Source organism: Mytilus galloprovincialis, chromosome 7, assembly GCF_965363235.1.
Source record: "Mytilus galloprovincialis chromosome 7, xbMytGall1.hap1.1, whole genome shotgun sequence".
Classification (NCBI taxonomy): Eukaryota; Metazoa; Mollusca; class Bivalvia; order Mytilida; family Mytilidae; genus Mytilus; species Mytilus galloprovincialis.
Genome location: NC_134844.1, coordinates 68197800 through 68203934, shown reverse-complemented (window position 1 = coordinate 68203934; position 6135 = coordinate 68197800).

Here is a 6135-nt window from a genome sequence, read left to right as displayed (position 1 = left end):
AGGAAAGACCTTAATAATAATAATAATAATAATAATCAGAAGAAATACAGTAAGGTCTTTCCCTTTAGTAAAAGGAAAGACCTTAATTAAAATGTCAATTGTTCTTGAACAATTGAGAGGTCTTTCCTTTTCGAAATGTAAAGTAAATGTTCCAATAGGCGTAGAATGCATTGAAAAGCTCTCAAACACACATAAAACCGTTAAAAAATGACAAAAACAACAAATTCGATAATTTGGACATGACCTTGACTTTTGACCTTGTAACCTTTGTGAAGGTCATTGGTCCACAATGTCATTGTAAAAGACCCCATGGGTCTAGGACTTTTCGTTCAAGAGTTAAAGCTAATTTTACCTTTATAGAAACCGTTAACGGCGGTTATGCCCCTTAAGAATATGTCAAATCCTTTCGGTCAAAGTGTAAAAAAGTTGTGCCTCAGTCACCTTAACATTTTTCACCTTTTACTATTTCTATAAGATTAAACGCTTTTGAGATATCGACTAAAAAGTTGAAAGGTCAAAGGTCAAGGTCAACCTTAAAAAACATTTAAAACACACTAAAAATACTTAAAATAAGGTCAAAATTACATAATTCGCTATATGGGACATGACCTTGACCTTTGACCTTGTGACCTTTGTCAAGGTCATTAGTCCGCAATGTCATTGCTGAAGACCCCATGGGTCTAGGACCTTTGGTTATATAGTAAAAGCTGATTTTGTCTTTTCAGAAACCTAAATCAGGGGTTATGCCCCTTACAGAAAGGTCAAATCTCTTCGGTCAAAATGTAACAAAGTTGCGCCTTAATGACCCAAACATTTTCCACTATTCAAAACTTCTATAAGTATAATGGTTTCTGAGATTATCCCATAACAAGGTGTTAGGTCAAAGGTCAAGGTCAACATACAAATTTGACCTTGGGGTTTTTTTCAAAGTCACATGAATTGATGATGAATGGTGAAGATCCTAGGTGTCTACGACTTACGGTTTCTGAGTTTTGGTGGCCAACCGACACCGGTTAATTTTCATAGGGGCATAACCCTACCAATGAGTCGTTGAATCTTTTCGATCCAAATATAACGAAGAACCAGGGTCTGGTCCTGAACAAATTTCACCCTTTGTTTTTTTTCTACCTATTACGGTTACGGTGTTGGAACGATAAAAAGGTTTTTGAGTTTCGGAGGGATTACTCCGAACCGACAAAATATTTCGACTAACAGGGTGAGTTCTGGATAGGTATTCATGACACCGATACAAAGTGTGAACATGAAAGCGACACGTCTTACGGTTAAGGCTGCTAACTTCGTCAAAGTTTGGCGGAAGAATAATAATAATAATTAAACTGTCAATTGTTCTTGAACAATTGAGAGGTCTTTCCTTTAGTAATGTAAAATACATGCTCCAATAGACGTAGAATGTATTGAAAAGCTTTAAAACACTGAAAATCCTTTAAATAAGGTTAAAAACACTAAATTCGCTATATGGGACATGACCTTGACCTTTGACCTTTTGACCTTTGTCAAGGTCATTAGTCCCAAATGTCATTGCCGAAGACCCCATGGGTCTAGGACCTTTGGTTATAAAGTAAAAGCTGATTTTGTCTTTCCAGAAACCTAAAACAGGTGTTATGCCCCTTAAAAAAATGTCAAATCTCTTCGGTCAAAATGTAACAAAGTTGCGCCATACTGACCCAAACATTTTCCACTATTTAAAACTTCTGTAAGTATAATGGTTTCTGAGATTATTCCATAACAAGGTGTTAGGTCAAAGGTCAAGGTCAACATACAAATTTGACCTTGAGATATTTTAAAAAGATACATGAATTGATGATGAATGGTGAAGATCCTAGATGTCTACGACTTACGGTTTCTGAGTTTTGGTGGTCAACCGACATCGGTTAATTTTCATAGGGGCATAACCCTACCAATGAGTCGTTGAATCTTTTCGATCCAAATGAAACGAAGAACCGGGGTCTGGTCCTGAACAAATTTCACCCTTTGTTTTTTTTCTACCTATTACGGTTACGGTGTTGGAACGATAACAAGGTTTTTGGGTTTCGGAGGGATAACTCCGAACCGACAAAATATTTCGACTAACAGGGTGAGTTCCAGATAGGTATTCATGACACCGATACATAGTGTGAACATGAAAGCAACACGTCTTACGGTTAACGCGGCTAAATTTGTCAAAGTTTGGCGGAAAAAGAATAAGAATAATTAAAATGTCAATTGTTCTTGAACAATTAAGAGGTCTTTCCTTTTCGAAATGTAAAGTACATGTTGCAATAGGCGTAGAATGCATTGAAAAGCTCTCAAACACACATAAAACCGCTAAAAAATGACAAAAACAATAAATTCGATAATTTGGACATGACCTTGACTTTTGACCTTGTGACCTTTGTGAAGGTCATTGGTCCACAATGTCATTGTAAAAGACCCCATGGGTCTAGGACTTTTCGTTCAAGAGTTAAAGCTAATTTTACCTTTTCAGAAACCGTTAACGGCGGTTATGCCCCTTAAGAATATGTCAAATCCTTTCGGTCAAAATGTAAAAAAGTTGTGCCTCAGTCACCTTAACATTTTTCACTGTTTACTATTTCTGTAAGATTAACCGTTTTTGAGATATCGACTAAAAAGTTGAAAGGTCAAAGGTCAAGGTCAACCTTAAAAACACTTAAAACACACTCAAAATGCTTAAAATAAGGTCAAAAACACATAATTCGCTATCTGGGACATGACATTGACCTTTGACCTTGTGACCTTTGTCAAGGTCATTAGTCCCCAATGTCATTGGTGAAGACCCCACGGGTCTAGGACCTTTGGTTATATAGTAAAAGCTGATTTTGTCTTTTCAGAAACCTAAATCAGGGGTTATGCCCCTTACAGAAAGGTCAAATCTCTTCGGTCAAAATGTAACAAAGTTGCGCCATAATGACCCAAACATTTTCCACTATTTAAAACTTCTGTAAGTATAATGGTTTCTGAGATTATCCCATAACAAGGTGTTAGGTCAAAGGTCAAGGTCAACATACAAATTTGACCTTGAGGTATTTTTCAAAGATACATGAATTGATGATGAATGGTGAAGATCCTAGGTGTCTACGACTTACGGTTTCTGAGTTTTGGTGGCCAACCGACACCGGTTAATTTTCAGAGGGGCATAACCCTACCAATGAGTCGTTGAATCTTTTCGATCCAAATGTAACGAAGAACCGGGGTCTGGTCCTGAACAAATTTCACCCTTTGTTTTTCTTCTACCTATTACGGTTACGGTGTTGGAACGATAACAAGGTTTTTGGGTTTCGGAGGGATAACTCCGAACCGACAAAATATTTCGACTAACAGGGTGAGTTCCAGATAGGTATTCATGACACCGATACAAAGTGTGAACATGAAAGCGACACGTCTGACGGTTAACGCGGCTAAATTTGTCAAAGTTTGGCGGAAAAAGAATAATAATAATAATAATAATAATAATAATAATAATAATAAACAGAAGAAATACAGTAAGGTCTTTCCCTTTTGTAAAAGGAAAGACCTTAATTAAACTGTCAATTGTTCTTGAACAATTGAGAGGTCTTTCCTTTTATAATGTAAAATACATGTTCCAATAGACGTAGAATGTATTGAAAAGCTTTAAAACACACTGGAAATCCTTTAAATAAGGTTAAAAACACTAAATTCGCGATCTGGGACATGACCTTGACCTTTGACCTTTTGACCTTTGTCAAGGTCAGTAGTCCCCAATGTCATTGCCGAAGACCCCATGGGTCTAGGACCTTTGGTTATAAAGTAAAAGCTGATTTTGTCTTTCCAGAAACCTAAAACAGGTGTTATGCCCCTTAAAAAAATGTCAAATCTCTTCGGTCAAAATGTAAGAAAGTTGCGCCGTAATGACCCAAGCATTTTCCACTATTCAAAACTTCTGTAAGTATAATAGTTTCTGCGATTATCCCATAACAAGTAGGTAGGTCAAAGGTCAAGGTCAACATACAAATTTGACCTTGAGGTATTTTTCAAAGATACATGAATTGATGATGAATGGTGAAGATCCTAGGTGTCTACGACTTACGGTTTCTGAGTTTTGGTGGCCAACCGACACCGGTTAATTTTCATAGGGGCATAACCCTACCAATGAGTCGTTGAATCTTTTCGATCCAAAAGTAACGAAGAACCGGGGTCTGGTCCTGAACAAATTTCACCCTTTGTTTTTTTTCTACCTATTACGGTTACGGTGTTGGAACGATAACAAGGTTTTTGGGTTTCGGAGGGATTACTCCGAACCGACAAAATATTTCGACTAACAGGGTGAGTTCCAGATAGGTATTCATGACACCGATACAAAGTGTGAACATGAAAGCGACATGACTTACGGTTAACGCGGCTAAATTTGTCAAAGTTTGGCGGAAAAAGAATAATAATAATAATAATAATAATTAAAATGTCAATTGTTCTTGAACAATTGACAGGTCTTTCCTTTTCGTAATGTAAAATACATGTTCCAATAGTCGTAGAATGCATTGAAAAGCTCTCAAACACACATAAAACCGTTAAAATATGACAAAAACAACAAATTCGCTTTTTAGGAAATGACCTTGACTTTTGACCTTGTGACCTTTGTAAAGGTCATTGGTCCACGATGTCATTATATAAGACGCCATGGGTCTAGGACCTTTGGTTCAAGAGTTAAAGCGAATTTTGTCTTTTCAGAAACCGTTAATGGGGGTTATGCCCCTTAAGGGTATGTCAAAGCTCTTCGGTCAAAATGTAAAAAAGTTGCGCCTTAGTCAACTCAACATTTTTCACTATTTACTATTTCTATAAGTATAATAGTTTTTGAGATATCCAATAAAAAGTTGAAAGGTCAAAGGTCAAGGTCAACCTTAAAAAGCTTCAAAACACACTAAAAATCCTTTATATAAGGTTAAAAACACTAAATTCGCTATCTGGGACATGACCTTGACCTTTGACCTTTTGACCTTTGTCAAGGTCATTAGTCCCCAATGTCATTGCTGAAGATCCCATGGGTCTAGGACCTTTGGTTATATAGAAAAACCTGATTTTGTCTTTCAAGAAACCTAAAACAGGGGTAATGCCCCTTAAAAAAAGGGTCAAATCTCTTCGGTCAATATGTAACAAAGTTGCGCCGTAATGACCCAAACATTTTCCACTATTTAAAACTTCTGTAAGTATAATAGTTTCTGAGATTATCCCATAACAAGGTGATTGGTCAAAGGTCAAGGTCAACATACAAATTTGACCTTGAGGTATTTTTTAAAGATACATGAATTGATGATGATTGGTGAAGATCCTAGGTGTCTACGACTTACAGTTTCTGAGTTTTGGTGGCCAACCGACACCGATTATTTTTCATAGGGGCATAACCCTACCAATGAGTCGTTGAATCTTTTCGATCCAAATGTAACGAAGAACTGGGGTCTGGTCCTGAACAAATTTCACAATTCGTTTTTTTCCTACCTATTACGGTTACGGTGTTGGAACGATAACAAGGTTTTTGGGTTTCGGAGGAATTACTCCGAACCGACAAAATATTTCGACTAACAGGGTGAGTTCTGGATAGGTATTCATGTCACCGATACAAAGTGTGAACATGAAAGCGACACGTCTTACGGTTTAGGCTGCTAACTTCATTAAAGTTTGGCGGAAGAATAATAATAATAATTAAAAACCAATTGTTCAGAGAACAATTGAAGGTCTTTCCACCAGTAAATATCTATTTTGATATTAGAATATTAAAAATCAGTCTAAAATGTCAGTTCCTATGGCTTTATGATGTAAAGATATGAATTTTAAGCAAAGGTCATAATCTAGAACGTCAAATTTACCTATGACCTTGACCTCAATTTCAAGGTCACAAACTGAGGATCTCAAATCAAAAGACCCTAGGTCTCTAATATGTATGGTTAATAAGTTATATCACTTTACGCATAATTTTAGATATGATCGGGGCTAAAACTCCCAGTCATTGTCTACACACCCTTTCAACCAAAATTATTAAGTTACGACATGTCGCAACTAACAATTTAGTAAAAATAATTTGTCGATATCTTATAAGGTTAATGAAAATGAGTGAAAATAAGCCAAAATCAAAATTTAGAATATGACCTTGACCTTTGACCT